This window comes from Anomaloglossus baeobatrachus, chromosome 1 (assembly GCF_048569485.1).
Source record: "Anomaloglossus baeobatrachus isolate aAnoBae1 chromosome 1, aAnoBae1.hap1, whole genome shotgun sequence".
In the NCBI taxonomy this organism is placed as follows: Eukaryota; Metazoa; Chordata; class Amphibia; order Anura; family Aromobatidae; genus Anomaloglossus; species Anomaloglossus baeobatrachus.
The window spans coordinates 751,403,586-751,428,059 of NC_134353.1; the positions used below are offsets into that span (position 1 = coordinate 751,403,586).

Consider the following 24,474-nt stretch of genomic DNA (forward strand, 5'->3'; position numbering starts at 1 on the left):
GCTCTTATATACATGATTCTGGAATGCTGTATATAAGAGCTCACCGGTTGTGGCTGCAGCTTATAGTAGCCAAATCTGGTGACAGGTTCCCTTTAAGGGTTATTAAAAACACTATTACCTATCCATATGATACGTGATAAAGTTAAATCTTGTGAATAATTCTTTAATTTAAATGAAACCTAGAACCAGGACAGAATATGTACATCTTTGCAGTACATTTTAATTGATTTAGTAAAATGCAAATGAATAAAAGTAGCAACTTTGCAAACAACGTTAATTAAAGGGAATATACACTACTCACAAAAAGTTAGGGACATTTGGCTTTCGTGTGAAATTTCAGGATGATCCTAAAATGCACTCTAACCTTTTCAGGTAAACTTAATGTGATTTTCAACAGTCCTTGTCATCACGCGGTTTCCATTTTGACATCATGAGACCAAGACAACACCTAACAATTGATCAACAGTACCTCACCATTGCAAGCCTTTAAGCTAGATGTCCTCAGAAAGTGGCCACTGAGCTTAGAGTGTCACAGTGTCAGCAGCAGGTTGCAACAGAGATACAGAGAGACTGGAAGAGTCAAAGAAAGGCATAGAAGTGGGCGTCCTTTGGCTACATCCCGCACTGATGCCCGCTTCATTGTGAACACTGCCCTCCAGAACACACCAAACAAAAATGATGACCGCCAAAATGATGACTATGCATCAGTCACTAGTCACCAGATGATCCTTTGGTGTTGGGGTTACAGTGTGGGCAGATGTGTCTAGCCAATACATAACTGTCCTACACTTTGTGAATGGTACAGTGACAAACCTCTACTACTTGAATAACATCATAATCCAGTCATTGTGCCTCTGTATCAATAACACAGGCCTAATTTCATCTTCATGACTGACAATGCTCCAGCTCATTGAGGTTGTATAATTAGGGAACGGCTGCTACTGGAGACTGTGATACCTCAAATTGAGCGGCCTTCACATTTCCAGGTCCGAATCCCATAGAAAACCAACGGGATCAGATGAATAACCGTGTAGTCAACTGTAAGTGTACCCCAGAACCTCAATGACCTAAGGGCTGCCCTTCAAGTAGAGTGGATGCCATGCCTCAGCAGACAATAATTCGACTTATCAACAGCATGAGACGTCGTTTGTAGATTTTAGTAGATGTTCAAGGCCACATGACAAGTTACTGAGGCATTGACATTTTTTGGGAGTGTACCTAACACTGTTATTGGCTTTTGTTTCAATAAATTGTTTGGGATGAGGAAATCACCATTGCATGCTTCTACGCAATTGCTCTAGTTTCATGATAAGATATCACTGTAGTGTGAAGTTTTTACGTTTTCCATAAGTTTCACCCGAAAGCCAAATATCCCTTTGTTTTTGTGAGTAGTGTGTGTGCACAGGCCTCAGAGCAGGACCAGTACAACTTTACAGGTTTTATGTCTATGTGGCTGCTGTAAAGCACATCTATTTCTTGCTCTTCACAGGCAACGTGGTTACTGCCAAAATCAAAAGAAAAAAAATCACAATTAGTAAAAAGGATGAAAGTTATTTTTTGGTATTTAGTTTTCTTTAGTGAATTATCCAAAAATATAAATCTCCTACTGTCTAATAAAGCACATCCGAGCTATGTGTTTATGTTTAGAGATGAGCGGTGTTTGAATCGCACTGTTCGCCAATCTCAAATTTAACCTGTTTTAGGTGATGTTAGAGTCGTTCGATGAACGCGAACAATTAGCTTCATGTTCAACAGTTCGAGGTTATGTTCGATAATCGTTCGATCACCAAAAGCGTAACTGGCTTTTCACAGTAATACTGTCATTCAATGTTAATACAGTGGAACCTTAGTTAACGAGAACAATCCGTTCTGGGACTGTGCTTGTTAACCAAGTTACTCGTTCAGCAGAGCAAGATTTCCCATAGGAAATCATTGCAATGCAGACAATTCCTTCCACAATTTGTTAAATGTCCCATCCTGGTCCCCTATTGTGCCATTCCACACATGCACAAACACACACAAACATACAAGCACACACACACACACACACATATTATGCTCACCTTACCTTCCGTTCCATCGCCGGCCTCCTGGGACTTGCAGTTCGCCGGTACAAGATGTGTATCGGGTAACCATGCGACCGATGTCGGAACGTCCGCTGACAGAGCACTGACGTCAAAGGAAGGAGCCGCTTGCCTCTGATTGGCCAGTGCGCTGCCTTTGAGTAGTGCATAACAGAGGAAGTTCCTCCCTCGTCGCGATGGTTACCCAACACACGTATTTCACCGCTACAGGATGTGTATCAGGTAACCATCGCGACAAGGGAGGAACTTCTCTCTGTCAGACGCTACTCAAAGGCAGCGCACTGGCCAATCACAGGCAAGCGGCTCCTGCCTTTGACGTCAGTGCTCTGTCAGCGGAATTTCCGGCATCGGTCTTGATGGTTACATCTTGTACCAGCGAACTGCAAGTCCCAGGAGGCCAGCGATGGAACGGGAGGTAAGGTGAGCATAATATGTGTGTGTGCGTTCGTGTTTGTGCATGTTTGTATGTGTTTGCCTGCCATTGTTTTCAATGGTGTTCGAAAGTGTTCAACGAACGTTCGACGAACACACCCCAAGTTTGACGAACCGAACTGAACTCGAACACTAGGGTGGTGGCTCATCTCTATTTATGTTCTCAAAATACAGACAGAGTTGGTAGTCTGACCCTGCAGGCCTACTTTCAGCCCTCTGTCCTTTAAGTGTTAATACATTCTGAAATGTATGCTAATAAACTAAAAAAAGTCGAACATCTACACATTCTTTACTATTACGTAATAAATGCACAGTAACAAACTACTGTAGGGAGTAAGTAAAATATGCCTTGCTCTAATAAATTCCATTAATGCACCTCTCCAGCGTTATCTTGTTATTTTACAGCTGGAGTGGTGCGTCTAATCTAAGGTCCTTGACCCTAGTCTTATATTCATCTTCAAGCATTTTCATTTTCTATCACCGTCACTCCCGTCGGACTCAGGCAGTTTGTGACCAGTGTTTCATGGAGCGCGCCGAGGGTCATTCTTCAATACAACTCTATGGGAGCCTCATTCTGGCTCTCACAGACTTGCATTAAAAGCTTGTGATGTAACTTCTTCTGGCCAGTCAGACGTTACGGTCACAAGATGGTGCCACAGAATTCAATAAAAGGTGAAGACGGTGGAAGGAGAGAATAAGAGTAGGAGCATGAACCTTAGATTAAAAGCACCACTCTGAGGCTGAAACCCTCCCTCCTCCCGCTCGAGTGGTGCTTTAATGTAACCCCAATGATAGTATCATATACTGTGTGAGGATACTGTTAGTACCCCCTAAAATTTAGCAAGTTCCCATTGGAGTACATATACCACAAGGTGAGAATATAGGCCCTACACAATATACTGGCAGTTGTCTCAATAGCACAGGATAACAGCTACAGGGCTAGGAGCAATACCTCCGTGGTGGTCAGGTTTCTGTTCTGTCTCGGAGGGCCTCACTGACTGTATAGGGGCTCTTATGAAAAAGGCATCCTGCAACTGATTCCGGATTTTTTATCTTATTTTTCTTAAAATCTATGATTTTTGTTTGAAGAATGAGCCCAGTCCCAGAAGCGCGATATGTATGAGCCAAAGCCTACAATGCGGTGTTATGGTTCAGATCCGCTGGTGAGGATACCCTACAGGTAACAGGATGTTTTCTGTATTTCAGCATAGACGTGGTTGCACATCGATTCCCCCTCATTCTAGAAAACATTCACATTCCAAACATTGTAGAAAGCCCACCACTGCTCACTTGTAGTCAGGAAATGCAATGTTGTTAACCCATTCATTTCTATATATTAAAACCTAAAACTAGGAAATTAGACATTTCAATGTATGTGTGATGTGATAATAAAATTGTATAGATTGTAAGCTCTTGTAAACAGCACTAAAATCCTTATTAAAATCTGCTAAGATTCCACATCTAGGTTTTTGTATCTCTATTCACATGAATCGGAAAAAATCTGTAGATTTTTGTACATACCACAGAAAGAGAGCCACATGAAAGGGCATGCTCATTGTTCTTACAGATGCAGCACAGAAAAGCCCCATGTGAAGTATCCCTGCTGAATGGGGCTTATCCTGTACAGATCAGCCGCTGATTTCAGCCATGGATCCCCTACTAAATACACATCTGAGCTGCTATAGGCAAATCCGTGGTAATAAAAACTGCATCTTTTCACCACTAGGTCCCAGCCTATAAAGGCCTTTGCTATTTTATATTGTGTTTTCTACAAAACATCAGCTATTTCCAAATAAACAATACTGTCCTAAAAACATGAGCTACCAACACCATGCTTTGCTCCAGATGACGCTGAGGTTTTGTGTACCCTTGCTGGGGAGGTATTGGGGGAAATCCCTCAGATCACATTAATGGTGTGTCTGTTTGTGACTGGCTTCCTTACAAAGATACCATCTAACATGAAAGAAACATTTTACATGTTTGCATCCTGTTAACAATTCACTTGTCATATAGCTGCAAACCCCTGATTCTTTGCAGTAAGCAGTTTATGACACGAGTAAATCTCGTTCACTTTTCTACAGCTACATCTGAGGCTGAATTCAGACGTCCGGTCACATATAAGAAAAACGGACCGATTTTTTGGGATTAGACTTTGATCAGACTGTGATCCGAGTGTCATCAGTTTTTCTCAAGCTCAAAAAAAAAGAAAAGTTTCAAAGCCTTCTCCTTTCTGACAGTCTATGCCCACACTTGGACATCTCCGATTTTTTCATGGACCCATAGATTTGCATTACTGATTGGATCAAAATTGGATGTTTGTGCGATTTTCCGTGGATTGCATGGGCAGTGAAAAATCCTGAACATGTGGATTGCCCCATAGATTATCACAGGTACGAGTGCTATCAGTGAAAAACACGGACAGAACTTGTATCAGAAGTCTGAATAAGCACGAAGGCCGAATTCAGATATGTGTGTGAAACATGTACGGACCATGACATTCCGACCATTACGTACGGACCATGACGTACGGACCATGACGTATGGACCATGACGTACGGACCATGACGTACGGACCATGACGTACGGACCATGACGTACGGACCATGACGTACTGACCATGACGTACTGACCATGACGTACGGACCATGACGTACGGACCATGACGTACGGACCATGACGTACGGACCATGACGTACGGACCATGACGTACGGACCATGATGTACGGACCATAACGTACGGACCATGACGTACGGACCATCACGTACGGACCATGACGTACGGACATATGAGCAGCACCTTAATAATAAGCCTGTGTTCTATTAGTCAGAATCATGGGTAGAACTCGTCCGTGATCCACAGTTGTCTGAATGAGGCCTTATGTTAGGCCGGAAAGCGCAGGTGGGTTCTTACCATTGTCCAAGACATACAGATAGGGAACTTAAATAGTGAGCCCCAATGGGGCCGGTATTGCTGAGGTATGTAAAGCGCTGTGGAATATGTTGGCGCTATATAGAAATGAACATTACTATTATTATTATTATTATTATTATGGATATTGATGGAAGTACAGAAGTGACATGGCCTCTCATCTGTCCAAGCGACTGCAATGGATCCCACATCCACAGTGTAAAGCAATCAATAAAAAAGCACATCCCCCATCACGTCTGTAAGACTCCAACATGGTTCTTCCATTAAACATTAGTAATCCAAGGATGGGATATCAGAGAGGTCAGAAGACAGAAGTCCCAAGGGAGAGCATATTAACCAGTATAGTATGTTCTCCCTTGGGACTTCTGTCTTCTGACCTCTTTGATATCCCATCCTTGGATTGCTAATATTAAATGGAAGAAAATAAAGTTTGCACTATTCCAGACGTGCTGGATGTGCTCTTTTTTTGGAGTACAGAAGTGAGATGCACAGTGATGGCAGTGGGGGTTAGCCGCGCATTGTCCTCTCTGCATATAAAAGGTGCAACCTGTGCCGACATCTGCACTATACATTGAAATTGCCGCAGGGTCCAAATCCAAAGTCACTGTCACAATACACTGCACGTTATCTCCTAACAATCATATTCACAGCGCTGCTTTGGATTTTTTATCTGAAAACCCACCATATGTGTATAGGTATGTATATAAATGTGTGTGTGTATATATATATACATATATATATATATATATATTAATATCTACATATGCTGTGTACATATATATATATATATGTATATATGTAGATATATATGCCGCAAACCGCCATGTATATACAGCATATGTAGATATTATATATATATATATATATTTATGCCACCATCCACAGTGTACATATATATAGATATTTATAAAAGGTATATATATGTGTATATATATATATATATATATAAAAATATATATATGTAGATTATGCATGATATATATATGCCACCATCCACTGTGTACAAAGATATATATAAATATATATATATATATGTATATATAAATATATGACACACACCACTGTGCATATATTTCTAGATTATATACATACATATATATAGATATATATGCCAAAATCCACTGTGATATAGATATAAAAAAAATAAAGTGAACACCAAAATACAAAATCCTTGTTTAAGTGTTCCCTTCATTTTTTTGAGCAGTATATATACTGTATATGCCACTATCCCCTGTGTACAAAGATATATGTAAAAAAAAATTAAAATAAATAAAAAAATATATATATGCTACAATCTGCTATATATATATATATGCCACCATCCACTGTGATATATATATATATATATATAAAAGAAATATATACATATATATGTATAAAAGTATATATACATATATATGTGTATATATATATATATATAGTATATATACATATATATATATATATATATATATATATATATACACACATCTATATATACACAAACACACACACACATCTATATATACACACACACATCTATATATATATACACACACACATCTATATATACACAAACACACACATATATATATACACACACACATCTATATATACACAAACACACACACACACACACACATCTATATACACACACACACACACATATCTATATATACACACACACACATCTATATATACACACACACACATCTATATATACACACACACACATATATACACACACACACAGACACACATATATATACACACACACACACACACACACATCTATATATACACAAACACATCTATATATATATACACACACACACACACACACATTACATACATATATATATACACACACACATCTATATATACACAAACACACACACACACACATCTATATATACACAAACACACACACACACACACACATCTATATATACACAAACACACACACACATCTATATATACACAAACACACACACACATCTATATATACACACACACACATACACATACACCATAACAGAGAGATTTGGACCCCTCTGTATCTGCCACCAATTCTGCTTTTGGCTCACACACACTGATATAAACACTGCGCTATGATAGCGGTCCTGGTGCAAAATAAAGGAAATTTGAAGTTAAATTCTATTTTTTATGTTCATTCCCTGTAAACTCTAATACGAGGTTACTCTTTGAAGAAACTCTTTAAAGCCATAGATGCAGATCTCCTGAGTGACCTTTCTTTGCAGTGCCATAATATATATTGTATTTGCTGCCCTGTACACAGTAAATAATTTTAAGAATTTGGGGAAGAAACAACATATTTCAGAATATTTGCAGATGGCGCTGTAATAGGGCTATAGTGAATGCAGCACATACACACATTATCCCGTATATGTCAGACGGCTATTTCCTATGTAGCAGGACTGACAGGACGGCGCAGGCCGAGCACTGTGTACAGCGGCGGGGCTTCCGCACTGAACACGGGGAGTCCATACAGCAATGTGCCTGATACATCCGGATATGTTACCATGAGCTTCCTGACTGACTGTCCTGTATCACCAGTGACACGAGAACGGCCACATTCTATAGGGGTAAAAGCAAACAGGACACAAAGGGCACAAACCCCTCACAGCGGCCATGGGGACAGTACACAGCACTAAGTGGACCCCATATATATATATGAGGGTATAATGGACCCTTCACCCCGCACTAAGGGGCTGAGGTAATAAGGACCCCATATATATGAGGGTATAATGGACCCTGCACACAGCACTAAGGGGCTGAGGTAATAAGGACCCCATAATGTATGAGGGTACAATGGACCCTGCACACAGCACTAAGGGGCTGAGGTAATAAGGACCCCATATATATGAGGGTATAATGGACCCTGCACACAGCACTAAGGGGCTGAGGTAATAAGGACCCCATAATGTATGAGGGTACAATGGACCCTGCACACAGCACTAAGGGGCTGAGGTAATAAGGACCCCATATATATGAGGGTATAATGGACCCTGCACACAGCACTAAGGGGCTGAGGTAATAAGGACCCCATATATATGAGGGTACAATGGACCCTGCACACAGCACTAAGGGGCTGAGGTAATAAGGACCCCATATATATGAGGGTACAATGGACCCTGCACACAGCACTAAGGGGCTGAGGTAATATGGACCCCATATATATGAGGGTATAATGGACCCTGCACACAGCACTAAGGGGCTGAGGTAATAAGGACTCCATATATATGAGGGTATAATGGACCCTGCACACAGCACTAAGGGGCTGAGGTAATAAGGACCCCATAATGTATGAGGGTACAATGGACCCTGCACACAGCACTAGTCCTATGTATGGGACCTATGGAGGGCAGCAGCCATGTGCATGTTCTGACACTGTATTATGGTGTCACCACACAGGGACATGAGGGCGGCTGCAGCACAAATACCTCAGAAAACCCTCCCTCCTCTGTAATGGAGCGAGCACAGGCTGTAGCGATGTACATAATAACAGCACAGGGCAGAGGGATTTCTGCGCACTATACGGCCATTTCTACCCATAAAAGCTATAAAGCTATGACTCCCCCACGTCCCATGTGCAGCGTGCTGGGGGTTCAGTCTCCCAGGGGCTGCAGACACTCCTGTATGTCGTGACAGGCCGCAGCGGTCGCGGTGTCGCACGCCTCCCATGTGTGCAGTCACACTGTCGTCGCCCGCGTTACCTGCAGAAGCCTTTTTTCTTCCGATCCCCCATGTTGTCTCAAGCCATAACTTCCCACGGACGAGCCGAGCAGCAGCCACCCTGCGTGTCAGACACGGGCAGGCTGCCGGGCTCCGAGCATGTCAGCCCGCTCACACTGTAATAGCCAGTTAGGGTCACAAGATCCCGGGTCACCAGATCCCAGGTCACCAGATCCAGGGTCACCAGATCCCAGGTTACTGTCCGCAGTGGATCCCTGATCAGTGAGCTGTCGCTGCCGGATCCCCGCTGGTGGCTGCACGAGCCGCGCTCCCCATGCTGAGAATGAGGAGTTATGTAAAAGCTGCAGCGGCAGGAATGCCTCTATCTGTCCTGCAGTGTCCTCTGCATGTGGAGGCGAGAAAGGGTCACAATCCGGGCTACACAGTGCTGTCACCAGAGCCACACTGCAGGCAGGCGTGCACTGGAATGTGCAGATCGTGGGCTCACACCGCTCCTCCTCCACTGCACAGTGACAGAACAGCAATACAGGGAATGTGCAGATCATGGGCTCACACCGCTCCTCCTCCACTGCACAGTGACAGCACAGCACTACAGGGAATGTGCAGATCGTGGGCTCACACCGCTCCTCCTCCACTGCACAGTGACAGCACAGCACTACTGGGAATGTGCAGATCGTGGCTCACACCGCTCCTCCTCCACTGCACAGTGACAGGACAGCACTACAAGAAATGTACAGATCGTGGGCTCACACTGCTCCTCCACTGTACAGTGACAGCACAGCACTACAGGGAATGTGCAGATTATGGGCTCACACCGCTCCTCCTCCACTGCACAGTGACAGAACAGCACTACAGGGAATGTGCAGATCGTGGGCTCACACCGCTCCTCCTCCACTGCACAGTGACAGGACAGTACTCGAGGGAATGTGCAGGTCATGGGCTCACACTGCTCCTCATTCACTGCACAGTGATAGGACAGCACTACAGGGAATGTGCAGATCTTGGGCTCACACCGCTCCTCCTCCACTGCACAGTGACAGCACTACAGGGAATGTGCAGATCGTGGGCTCACACCGCTCCTCCTCCACTGCACAGTGACAGGACAGCACTACAGGGAATGTGCAGATCGTGGGCTCACACTGCTCCTCCTCCACTGCACAGTGACAGCACAGCACTACAGGGAATGTGCAGGTCGTGGGCTCCCACTGCTCCTCCTCCACTGCACAGTGACAGAACAGCACTACAGGGAATGTGCAGATCATGGGCTCACACCGCTCCTCCTCCACTGCACAGTGACAGGACAGCACTACAGGGAATGTGCAGATCGTGGGCTCACACTGCTCCTCCTCCACTGCACAGTGACAGCACAGCACTACAGGGAATGTGCAGGTCGTGGGCTCCCACTGCTCCTCCTCCACTGCACAGTGACAGAACAGCACTACAGGGAATGTGCAGATCATGGGCTCACACCGCTCCTCCTCCACTGCACAGTGACAGCACAGCACTACTGGGAATGTGCAGATCGTGGCTCACACCGCTCCTCCTCCACTGCACAGTGACAGGACAGCACTACAAGAAATGTACAGATCGTGGGCTCACACTGCTCCTCCACTGTACAGTGACAGCACAGCACTACAGGGAATGTGCAGATTATGGGCTCACACCGCTCCTCCTCCACTGCACAGTGACAGAACAGCACTACAGGGAATGTGCAGATCGTGGGCTCACACCGCTCCTCCTCCACTGCACAGTGACAGGACAGTACTCGAGGGAATGTGCAGGTCATGGGCTCACACTGCTCCTCATTCACTGCACAGTGATAGGACAGCACTACAGGGAATGTGCAGATCTTGGGCTCACACCGCTCCTCCTCCACTGCACAGTGACAGGACAGCACTACAGGGAATGTGCATGCCGCGGGCGGGGAGGACGCCGCTGGTGCGCTCGCTAATGCTCGGGTCCGGCGCTGCTGCAGCTGCTGCTGCTCGGTGGCTCGAGCGGTGGGCCGGATCCGGGGACTCGAGCGGCGCTCCTCGCCCATGAGTGAAGGGGGTGGTTGGTTTGGGGGATTTAGTCCGTGACGCCACCCACGGGTTGTGGTGAAGGTAGGCACCACCGGTGCTGGTGACGGGGATCCCGGGAGCGATGGTATGGAGCAGCTGGGATGTTGTTTTCCCCCTCCGTGGGTAGGGATCGGTGGTCCCGGGGCCCGGTGGTGTGACGGGGAGGAAGGGTTGGTGAGGTGCAGGGTTGCAAGGACAGCGCGGCGCGGTGCCGGATGGCACGGGTGTACTCAGTAAGAGATGCACAAAGTCCTCGGTAAACCAAACGGCTGGATGGACGGGTCCCGCAGCCGGCTGAAGTGTCTCTCCCCGGACAGGTGATGGCGGCTGTCTTTCCCTGCACCTTTGTGTACTTGTTTGACTACGGTGGATCCCCAACGGTAGTCCGCTCCCCGGTGTATGGATGCCGGAGGAGCCCGTTTGCCCGCAGGCGCTTGCCCTTGGGTCTCTAGCCTTAGGCGGTAGCTGTATACCCTCACGGTGTGGGCGGTTGCCTTCTATCGGGTCTTTGGCTGTTAGGAAACCCCTGGGGTTCCTGTCACACTCGGATTTGACTGTTGACGGCGACTCCAAGCCTAGTCGGGGTCCGATGGCCCTGTCTGTGTGTGCTGGCTTCACTTCGCTCACCGGTCGGTACCGGCGGGCCATTGCCCGACCCCGGTCCTACGGTTCCGCGTCGATTCACCACTCCTGCAGACGGCCACCACTGTCTGCCAACCTTGTTGTCTGTCCTGGGCCACAAACACCAGACACTCTTCACTTCACTCCTCTCACTTCCACCTCCTGGACTAAACTGTCACTTTTCCCGCCTCCAGGCCTGTGAACTCCTCGGTGGTGGGGGCAACCGCTTGGCTCCGCCCCACCTGGTGTGGACATCAGACCCTGGAGGGAGGCAGCAAGGGTTTTGTGTTTGGCTAATGTTACTGTCTAGTTGGGGGTGGGGGTGTGTGAGTGTTACCTGTGACGACCTGGCTAGTCCAGGGTGCCATATTCCCCCTTGGTGAAATGCGTCCGCGGGCTGCCCATCCATCACCGGTTTTATTTATTTTTTTTTCAAAACTGTAAAAAAACATAAATAGCATGTCAACATATCAAAACACAAGCATTTTAGGTCACTTAAACGTTGCACATATCAAAACACTTAATAATAACGAACGGACGGATGTCTTCCGCTCTCCCACCCAAGCAACCTAGCCCTGATCATGCCCCTAAGAAGTGGGCAGCACCCCTTGACCCCAGTCCAGGTTCAGGCTACCCGAGCGGGAACGGGTACGGTTACTCGCACCCGGCTGTCACTTCAGGGGACCCCACGTCCAGGGGGACCCCTGACCCCCGGAGGATGGCCACTGGTCCTGGTGGTGGCCGGGCCCCAGCCTGCTCTGCTGCGGGCCCTTCCTCCAATCTGCTTCTCCGGAGGCGGCAACGGTTTCCATCCCACAAAACTATTTACAAGCCCACCAGTTCGTGGGTGGCCTGACAGTTCTCGGCCATGTTCATGAGTAGTTCCTCATGTGGGTGGTAAAAACACACAGAGTCCCTCCGGGGACAACTTGCCGGCAACGGCCGGGATAATCACTGTAGCTAATCAGATGATCTTTTCGGTTGATTTTTGTCATTTATTCTGCTGAGGGTCCCAATGGGGGACAACTTGCTTGCAACGGAGGACCGCTGCCTTTACTGGAGATAACCATCGCCACTTACTTCCTCCGGATCCGCCCTAGGACTGTATGGCGGAGGAGGTGACCGGGGCTGCTCGTGGTCATCATGGCTCACCCTTCTCTGAACATCCAGGGCGAACCAGCCCCTCTCTCCCAGGTGGCAGGTATATGTGACCAACTCTCCCGCACAGAGGTCACGCTCCGGATGGCCCTGGGACAGCCGACTTTGCACATCTCGCCTGGAGAAGAACGCCTCGACCCCCAGGCTTGGCTCGTGAATAAACCCCCATCCACGCCGGGGGTAGAACTGCCGGACTTGACCTTCAAGGATCGGGCCCCGAGCTTCGGGAGAGGCTCTCCGGAGAGCGTCCTTTGCCTCTACGGTGCGGGCCAGGATAGCAGCCTTCTCTTTCTCCCGGGCCTCTGTCTCCCGGCCCATCAGGTTTGGCTGCCACTCCCAACATGGCGGCTCCTCCAGCGCGGGGGTTGGGCCCAGCTGGTACCCCCCGATGCGGGCTACGACCGTCACCTTCTGGTTAGGGGGGCACCGCTGTGTCGCGGCCTGCTTTGCTGCCTTGCAGCGGCAAACCTCCGCAGCCTCAGCCTAGCCCAGGAGTTTGAGAGCGGTCAGCGTCACCTTCCGGGCTTGAGGCGGGCTACCCTCCGCCTCTGTACTGGCCGGGCGGACTGCCGGGGCCTCTTTGGGTGCGGCCGCCTCCGAGCTGGATGGCTCCCTTTGGGGAGCGGGCACCCTCCAGGGGAGCGGGGTCGGGGCTGGCCGGGCAAGCTGTCGTTCGCGGGCAGCAACTGCAGGTGGATCTTCGCAGGCGGGAGTGATGTCATCTGTTGTCGGGTTCGGGAGCAGCGGGCTGGCCAGCGGGGTGGCGCCGACCAATACGGGCAGCGGGGAACGCAGCTGGCTGAGCGATGGCAGACCGGGCCCCTCGGCCGCAGCGACCGGTCTCTCCGGGACATAGCGGCGTGGGTCACTCACCCGCTCCTCCGATTCTGCTTTCCCCTCACGAGCCTGCACGGTCATCACCACTTCCACCATTCCAGCCTCCCAACATGGCGGCTCCTCCAGCGCGGGGGTTGGGCCCAGCTGGTACCCCCCGATGCGGGCCACGACCGCCACCTTCTGGTTAGGGGGGCACCGCTGTGTCGCGGCCTGCTTTGCTGCCTTGCAGCGGCAAACCTCCGCAGCCTCAGCCTAGGCCAGGAGTTTGAGAGCGGTCAGCGTAACCTTCCGGGCTTGAGGCGGGCTACCCTCCGCCTCTGTACTGGCCGGGCGGACTGCCGGGGCCTCTTTGGGTGCGGCCGCCTCCGAGCTGGATGGCTCCCTTTGGGGAGCGGGCACCCTCCAGGGGAGCGGGGTCGGGGCTGGCCAAGCAAGCTGTCGTTCGCGGGCAGCACCTGCAGGTGGATCTTCGCAGGCGGGAGTGATGTCATCTGTTGTCGGGTTCGGGAGCAGCGGGCTGGCCAGCAGGGTGGCGCCGACCAATACGGGCAGCGGGGAACGCAGCTGGCTGAGCGATGGCAGACCGGGCCCCTCGGCCGCAGCGACCGGTCCCTCCGGGACATAGCGGCGTGGGTCACTCACCCGCTCCTCCGATTCTGCTTTCCCCTCACGAGCCTGCACGGTCATCACCACTTCCAGCATTCCAGCCTCCCATTCTTGCACCAGGAGCTGGAGCCAGGTCTGCAGCCTGCGGCTTAACTGGGCCACCCGAGCCTCCACCCACGCCGCTGTTCCGGGTGTGGGCCTGCTGGACGGGACGGACATCCTACTTGCTCGGCCTCCAGGAACGGGATATCTTGCAGAGTCCTGGCGTCCCCGCTTTCTATAACCTCGGCTACATTAGACAGACACACACCCGCCCCCCCTTGGTTCTCTTCAGCACTTCCGCTTGTTGGGGCGGGGCTTCGCTTTCGCGCCTTCCCTGCTCGGAGAAGATGCTCGAGCGGGAAATTTTCGCGTCAAAGATGGCGACGCTTCAAAATTTTCGTCCGGACACCGCCGGTGGAGATCACAAGGCGCACTTCTACTGGTAAGTAGATGGGTTCAATCCTGTTCGTGTCGCAAAGTTGTCGCGGGCGGGGAGGACGCCGCTGCCGCGCTCGCTAACGCTCGGGTCCGGCACTGCTGCGGCTGCTGCTGCTCGGTGGCTCGAGCGGTGGGCCGGATCCGGGGACTCGAGCGGTGCTCCTCGCCCGTGAGTGAACGGGGTGGTTGGTTTGGGGGATTTAGTCCGTGACGCCACCCACGGGTTGTGGTGAAGGTAGGCACCACCGCTGCTGGTGACGAGGATCCCGGGAGCGATGGTATGGAGCAGCTGGGATGTTGTTTTTCCCCTCCGTGGGTAGGTGTCAGTGGTCCCGGGGCCCGGTGGTGTGACGAGGAGGAAGGGTTGGTGAGGTGCAGGGTTGCAAGGACAGCGCGGCGCGGTGCCGGATGGCACGGGTGTACTCACTCAGTAAGAGATGCACAAAGTCCTTGGTAAACCAAACGGCTGGATGGACAGGTGCCGCAGTCGGCTGCAGTGTCTCTCCCCGGACAGGTGATGGCGGCTGTCTTTCCCTGCACCTTTATGTACTTGATTGATTACGGTGGATCCCCAACGGTAGTCTGCTCCCCGGTGTATGGATGCCGGAGGAGCCCGTTTGCCCGCAGGCGCTGGCCTTTGGGTCTCTAGCCTTGGGCGGTAGCTGTATACCCTCACGGTGTGGGCGGTTGCCTTCTATCGGGTCTTTGGCTGTTAGGAAACCCCTGGGGTTCCTGTCACACTCGGATTTGACTGTTGACAGCGACTCCAAGCCTAGTCGGGGTCCGATGGCCCTGCCTGTGTGTGCTGGCTTCACTTCGCTCCCCGGTCGGTATCGGCGGGCCAACGCCCGACCCCGGTCCTACGGTTCCGCGTCAATTCACCACTCCTGCAGACGGCCACCACCGTCTGCCAACCTTGTTGTCCGTCCTGGGCCACAAACCCCAGACACTCTTCACTTCACTCCTCTCACTTCCACCTCCTGGACTAAACTGTCACTTTTCCCGCCTCCAGGCCTGTGAACTCCTCGGTGGGTGGGGCCAACCGCTTGGCTCCGCCCCACCTGGTGTGGACATCAGACCCTGGAGGGAGGCAACAAGGGTTTTGTGTTTGGCTAATGTTACTGACTATTGGGGGGTGGGGGGGTGTGAGTGTTACCTGTGATGACCTGGCTAGTCCAGGGCGCCACATGCAGATCTTGGGCTCACACTGCTCCTCCTCCACTGCACAGTGACAGGACAGCACTACAGGGAATGTGCAGATCGTGGGCTCACACCGCTCTTCCACTGCACAGTGACAGGACAGCACTACAGGGAATGTGCAGATCGTGGGCTCACACTGCTCCTCCTCCACTGCACAGTGAAAGAACAGCACTACAGGGAATGTGCAGATTGTGGGCTCACACTGCTCCTCCTCCACTGTACAGTGGAAGAACAGCACTACAGGGAATGTGCAGATCGTGGGCTCACCCCGCTCCTCCTCCACTGCACAGTGACAGGACAGCACTCGAGGGAATGTGCAGATCATGGGCTCACACCGCTCCTCTTCCACTGCACAGTGACAGAACAGCACTACAGGGAATGTGCAGATTGTGGGCTCACACTGCTCCTCCTCCACTGCACAGTGGAAGAACAGCACTACAGGGAATGTGCAGATCGTGGGCTCACCCCGCTCCTCCTCCACTGCACAGTGACAGAACAGCACTACAGGGAATGTACAGATCGTGGGCTCACACCGCTCCTCCTCCACTGCACAGTGACAGGACAGCACTACAGGGAATGTGCAGAACATGGGCTCACACGGCTACTCCTCCACTGCACAGTGACAGGACAGCACTACAGGGAATGTACAGATCGTGGGCTAACACTGCTCCTCCTCCACTGCACAGTGGCAGAACAGCACTACAGGGAATGTGCAGATCGTGGGCTCACGCCACTCCTCCTCCAATGCACAGTGACAGCACAGCACTACAGTGAATGTGCAGATGGTGGTCTCACACTGCTCCTCCTCCACTGCACAGTGACAGGACAGCACTACAGGGAATGTGCAGATCGTGGGCTCACACTGCTCCTCCTCCACTGCACAGTGACAGGACAGCACTACAGGGAATGTGCAGATCGTGGGCTCACACTGCTCCTCCTCCACTGCACAGTGACAGCACAGCACTATAGGGAATGGGCAGATTGTGGGCTCACACCGCTCCTCCTCCACTGCAGAGTGACAGGACAGCACTACAGGGAATGTGCAGATCGTGGGCTCACACTGCTCCTCCTCCACTGCACAGTGACAGAACAGCACTACAGGGAATGTGCAGATCGTGGGCTCACACCGCTCCTCCACACCACAGTGACAGCACAGCACTACAGGGAATGTGCAGATCGTGGCTCACACCGCTCCTCCTCCACTGCACAGTGACAGGACAGCACTACAGGGAATGTACAGATCGTAGGCTCACACTGCTCCTCCACTGTACAGTGACAGCACAGCACTACAGGGAATGTGCAGATTATGGGCTCACACCACTCCTCCTCCACTGCACAGTGACAGGACAGCACTACAGGGAATTTATAGATCGTGGGCTCACACTGCTGCTCCTCCACTGTACAGTGACAGCACAGCACTACAGGGAATGTGCAGATCATGGGCTCACACTGCTCCTCCTCCACTGCACAGAGACAGCACAGCACTATAGGGAATGTGCAGATTATGGGCTCACACCGCTCCTCCTCCACTGCACAGTGACAGGACAGCACTACAGGGAATGTGCAGATCGTGGGCTCACACTGCTCCTCCTCCACTGCACAGTGACAGGACAGCACTACAGGGAATGTACAGATTGTGGGCTCACACCGATCCTCCTCCTCCACTGCACAGTGACAGCACAGCACTACAGGGAATGTGCAGATCGTGGGCTCACACCGCTCCTCCTATACTGCACAGTGACAGGACAGCACTACAGGGAATGTGCAGATCGTGGGCTCACACCGCTCCTCCTCCACTGCACAGTGACAGCACAGCACTACAGGGAATGTGCAGATCGTGGGCTCAAACTGCTCCTCCTCCACTGCGCAGTGACAGAACAGCACTACAGAGAATGTGCAGATCGTGGGCTCACACTGCTCCTCCTCCACTGCACAGTGACAGCATAGCACTACAGGGAATGTGCAGATCGTGGGCTCACACCGCTCCTCCTCCACTGCACAGTGACAGGACAGCACTACAGGCAATGTGTAGATCGTGGGCTCACACTGCTCCTCCTCCACTGCACAGTGACAGCACAGCACTACAGTGAATGTGCAGATCGTGGGCTCACACTGCTCCTCCTCCACTGCACAGTGACAGGACAGCACTCGAGGGAATGTGCAGATCGTGGGCTCACACTGCTCCTCCTCCACTGCACAGTAACAGAACAGCACTACAGGGAATGTGCAGATCGTGGGCTCACACTGCTCCTTCTCCACTGAACAGTGACAGGACAGCACTACAGGGAATGTGCAGATCGTGGGCTCACACTGCTCCTCCTCCACTGCACAGTGACAGCACAGCACTATAGGGAATGTGCAGATCGTGGGGTCTCACTGCTCCTCCTCCACTGCACAGTGACAGGACAGCACTACAGGGAATGTGCAGATCGTGGGCTCACACTGCTCCTCCTCCACTGCACAGTGACAGCACAGCACTATAGGGAATGTGCAGATTGTGGGCTCACACCGCTCCTCCTCCACTGCACAGTGACAGGACAGCACTACAGGGAATGTGCAGATCGTGGGCTCACACTGCTCCTCCTCCACTGCACAGTGACAGCACAGCACTACAGGGAATGTGCAGATCATGGGCTCAAACTGCTCCTCCTCCACGGCACAGTGACAGAACAGCACTACAGGGAATGTGCAGATCGTGGGCTCACACCGCTTCTCCACTGCAAAGTGACAGCACAGCACTACAGGGAATGTGCAGATCGTGGGCTCACACTGCTCCTCCTCCACTGCACAGTGACAGGACAGCACTCTAGGGAATGTGCAGATCGTGGGCTCAGACTGCTCTTCCTCCACTGCACAGTGACAGAACAGCACTACAGGGAATGTGCAGATCGTGGGCTCACACTGCTCCTCCTCCACTGCACAATGACAGGACAGCACTCTAGGGAATGTGCAGATCGTGGGCTCACACTGCTCCTCCACTGCACAGTGGAAGAACAGCACTACAGGGAATGTGCAGATCATGGGCTCACACTGCTCCTCCTCCACTGCACAGTGACAGGACAGCACTACAGGGAATGTACAGATCGTGGGCTCACACCGCTCCTCCTCCACTGCACAGTGACAGCACAGCACTACAGGGAATGTGAAGGTCGTGGGCTCACACTGCTGCTCCTCCACTGTACAGTGACAGCACAGCACTACAGGGAATGTGCAGATTATGGCCTCACACCACTCCTCCTCCACTGCACAGTGACAGGACAGCACTCTAGGGAATGTGCAGATCGTGGGCTCAAACTGCTCTTCCTCCACTGCACAGTGACAGAATAGCACTACAGAGAGTGTGCAGATCGTGGGCTCACACCGCTCCTCCTCCACTGCACAGTGACAGGACAGCACTACAGGGAATGTGTAGATCGTGGGCTCACACTGCTCCTCCTCCACTGCACAGTGACAGCACATCACTACAGTGAATGTGCAGATCGTGGGCTCACACTGCTCCTCCTCCACTGCACAGTGACAGGACAGCACTACAGGGAATGTGCAGATTGTGGGCTCACACCGCTCCTCCTCCACTGCACAGTGACAGGACAGCACTACAGGGAATGTGCAGATCGTGGGCTGAAACTGCTCCTCCTCCACGGCACAGTGACAACAGCACTACAGGGAATGTGCAGATCGTGGGCTCACACCGCTTCTCCACTGCACAGTGACAGCACAGCACTAAAGGGAATGTGCAGATCGTGGGCTCACACTGCTCCTCCTCCACTGCACAGTGACAGGACAGCACTCTAGGGAATGTGCAGATCGTGGGCTCAAACTGCTCTTCCTCCACTGCACAGTGACAGAACAGCACTACAGGGAATGTGCAGATCGTGGGCTCACACTGCTCCTCCTCCACTGCACAGTGGAAGAACAGCACTACAGGGAATGTGCAGATCATGGGCTCACACTGCTCCTCCTCCACTGCACAGTGACAGGACAGCACTACAGGGAATGTACAGATCGTGGGCTCACACCGCTCCTCCTCCACTGCACAGTGACAGGACAGCACTACAGGGAATGTGCAGAACGTGGGCTCACACGGCTCCTCCTCCACTGCACAGTGACAGGACAGCACTACAGGGAATGTGCAGATCGTGGGCTCACACTGCTCCTCCTCCACTGCACAGTGGCAGAACAGCACTACAGGGAATGTGCAGATCGTGGGCTCACACCGCTCCTCCTCCACTGTACAGTGACAGCACAGCACTACAGGGAATGTGCAGATCGTGGGCTCACACCGCTCCTCCTCCACTGCACAGTGACAGCACAGCACTACAGGGAATGTGAAGGTCGTGGGCTCCCACTGCTGCTCCTCCACTGCACAGTGACAGAACAGCACTACAGGGAATGTGCAGATCGTGGGCTCACACTGCTCCTCCTTCACTACACAGTGACAGCACAGCACTACAGGGAATGTGCAGATCGTGGCTCACACCGCTCCTCCTCCACTGCACAGTGACAGGACAGCACTACAGGGAATGTACAGATCGTGGGCTCACACTGCTCCTCCTCCACTGTACAGTGACAGCACAGCACTACAGGGAATGTGCAGATCATGGGCTCACACTGCTCCTCCTCCACTGTACAGTGACAGCACAGCACTACAGGGAATGTGCAGATTATGGGCTCACACCGCTCCTCCTCCACTGCACAGTGACAGCACAGCACTACAGGGAATGTGCAGATCGTGGGCTCACACCGCTCCTCCTCCACTGCACAGTGACAGGACAGCACTAAAGGGAATGTGCAGATCGTGGTCTCACACCGCTCCTCCTCCACTGCACAGTGACAGCACAGCACTACAGGGAATGTGCAGATCGTGGGCTCAAACTGCTCCTCCTCCACTGCACAGTGACAGAACAGCACTACAGAGAATGAGCAGATCATGGGCTCAGACTGCTCCTCCTCCACTGCACAGTGACAGCATAGCACTACAGGGAATGTGCAGATCGTGGGCTCACACCGCTCCTCCTCCACTGCACAGTGACTGGACAGCACTACAGGGAACGTGTAGATCGTGGGCTCACACTGCTCCTCCACTGCACAGTGACAGCTCAGCACTACAGTGAATGTGCAGATCGTGGGCTCACACTGCTCCTCCTCCACTGCACAGTGACAGGACAGCTCTCAAGGGAATGTGCAGATCGTGGGCTCACACTGCTCCTCCTCCACTGCACAGTGACAGAACAGCACTACAGGGAATGTGCAGATCGTGGGCTCACACCGCTCCTCCTCCACTGCACACTGACAGGACAGCACTACAGGGAATGTACAGATTGTGGGCTCACACCGCTCCTCCTCCACTGCACAGTGACAGGACAGCACTACAGAGAATGTGCAGATCGTGGGCTCACACTGCTCCTCCTTCACTGCACAGTGACAGGACAGCACTACAGGGAATGTGCAGATCGTGGGCTCACACTGCTCCTCCTCCACTGCACAGTGACAGGACAGCACTACAGAGAATGTGCAGATCGTGGGCTCACACCGCTCCTCCTCCACTGCACAGTGGCAGGACAGCACTACAGGGAATGTGCAGATCTTGGGCTCACACCGCTCCTCCTTCACCATACAGTGACAGCACAGCACTACAGGGAATGTGCAGATCGTGGCTCACACCGCTCCTCCTCCACTGCACAATGACAGGACAGCACTACAGGGAATGTGCAGATCGTGGGCTCACACCGCTCCTCCTCCACTGCACAGTGAGAGAACAGCACTACAGGGAATGTGCAGATCGTGGGCTCCCACTGCTCCTCCTTCACTGCACAGTGACAGAACAGCACTACAGGGAATGTACAGATCGTGGGCTCACACTGCTCCTCCTCCACTGTACAGTGACAACACAGCACTACAGGGAATGTGCAGATTATGGGCTCACACTGCTCCTTCTCCACTGCACAGTGACAGAAAAGCACTACAGGGAATGTGCAGATCATGGGCACACACCGCTCCTCCTCCACTGCACAGTGACAGGACAGCACTACAGGGAATGTGCAGATCGTGGGCTCACACGCTCCTCCTCCACTACACAGTGACAGCACAGCACTACAGGGAATGTGCAGGTCGTGGGCTCCCATTGCTCCTCCTTCACTGCACAGTGACAGAACAGCACTACAGGGAATGTGCAGATCGTGGGCTCACACTGCTCCTCCTCCACTGCACAGTGACAGGACAGCACTACAGGGAATGTACAGATCGTGGGCTCACACTGTTCCTCCTCCATTGTACAGTGACAACACAGCACTACAGGGAATGTACACAGATCTACAGAGGTGAGGAGCAAGCCTGTGATCAGGAGAGGTAGGATCACGACTACACTATCAGGCCAGCTTCATGCAGGACATCACTGCGCATATACAGTATCTATTAACATGGAACAGATTTATTTATTTGTTTCTTCATAATCCACATTTTGGAGGTTTTAATGGCTTTTTCAACAGTAACAGATAATAGTTTTGTTTTTTTTAAATTAACTAAATGGACAGTGAATGAACAAAAGACAAATCTAAATGATATTAACAGTGAGGGAACTAGAGTTCAGTGGGTCCCAATGCAAAATTTGAACTTGGGCCACCATCTGCATTTGAGATGTATGGACCCTTGCAGCAGTTCATATCCTATAAAGATATATGTGTTTGTCCCCCATGTCAATGTCCTCCATCCTGGTCCCTTTGTATAATTATGTTCCCCATCATGAGCCGCATCCTTTAAGAAATTTCACCATTCTTGGCCCCTTCCTATAATAATGTCCTTTATCCTGGCCCCCATCCTGTAAGAAATGCCCTCCATCCTGGCCCCTTTCTGTAATAATGTCCCCCATCTTGGCCCGCATCCTCTAAGAAATGTCACCATCCTGGGCCTCTTCCTTTAATAAAGTCCCCATCCTGGGTCGCATCCTGTAAGAAATGTCCTCCATCCTCTGCTACATACTGTAGGCAATGTCCACCATCCCAGAACCCTTCCTATAGAAAATATGAAAATAAAAGTTTTAAAAAAGGCAAAAATAGAATAATGAATTGATTGCAAACAAAAAAAGACACAAAACCAGACAAACAGGTGGCGCAATGGTAATAATGAATCAGGGCTTGTGTCTTTAACCCCTTCTCTCAGTGGCGTAACTAAAGTTTGATGGGCCCCAGTGCAAAATTTGGACCTGTGGCCCCCACCCCAACCGCATGTTGGTCATATGTATGTATATGTGTGGATTCATTCAGCGTTCTAAATCCTCTAAATACATACAAGTTGCCCTGGATTCTATTATGCAGTAATTGTGCCCCATCCTATTCTAATGTACCCCATCCTAGGCTCCTTCCTCGTAAATATGACCCCCCATCATGCTAAATATTCCCCATCCTGGGCTGCGTCCTGGTAAATATGTCCGCCATCCTGGTAGATATGTTCTCCAACCTGGTATATATGTTCCCGTCCTGGTAAATCTGTCCGGTCTTAAGCCCCATTCTGGTATATACTGTATGTCCCCATCCTGGGCTTTTTTCTTGTAAATATGACCCCCCATCATGGTAAATATCCCCCATCCTGGGCTACTTTCTGGTAAAAATGTCCCACATCTATGTAAATATGGCCCCCATCCTCGGCCCCATTTTGACATATATGTCCCCATCTTTCATAGGCCCCATTCTGGTATATATGTCCCCAGCCTAGCTAACAACTTGGTATATATTCCCCCATCCTGGTAAAAATGTCCCCTTTGTGGTATATATGTTCCTATCCGGGTATGCATGTTTCCCATCCTAGGCCACGTCCTGGTATATTTGTCACCATCATGGTAAATGTCCCCTATTCTGGTATATATGTTCCACATCCTGCTATATAGTATATGTCCCCATTCTAGGCAACATCCTAGTATATATAACCCCATCCTTGTATATATGTCCCCATCCTAGTATATATGTCACCATCCTGGGCCCCTCCTGGTATATGTACCCATCCTGGTATATATGTCCCCATCCGGTGTCCCTCCTGGTATATGTCCCCATCCTGGTCTCCTGTTGGAATATATGTCATAATCATAGTATATATATGCTCCCATCCTTGGCCCCTCCTGGTATATGTCCCCATCCTGGTATATATGTCCCCATCCTGGGTCCCTCCTGGTATATGTCCCCATCCTGGGCCCCTGTTGGAATATATGTCCCCGTCCTAGTATATATGCTTCCAACCTGGGCCCCTCCTGGTATATATGTCCCCATCTTGGGCCCCTTCTGCTATATATGTCCCCTTCCTGGGTTCCTTCTGGTATATTTGTCCCCCTCCTGGTATATATGTCCTCCTCCTGGTATATATGTTTCCATCCTGGGCCCTT

General features: G+C 50.9%; 1 protein-coding gene across 2 annotated transcripts in view; it reads right to left on the reverse strand.

The window, feature by feature from the left end:
* The window catches only part of SH2B3 (SH2B adaptor protein 3), a 229,453-nt gene extending 219,817 nt beyond the window's left edge, over positions 1-9,636 (reverse strand). For both annotated transcript variants that reach the window (XM_075323834.1, XM_075323823.1), the window contains exon 1: positions 9,162-9,636. The gene's annotated coding sequence lies outside the window, so the exon portion shown is untranslated. The remainder of the gene's footprint in view (positions 1-9,161) is intronic.
* Positions 9,637-24,474: the final 14,838 nt, after the last annotated feature.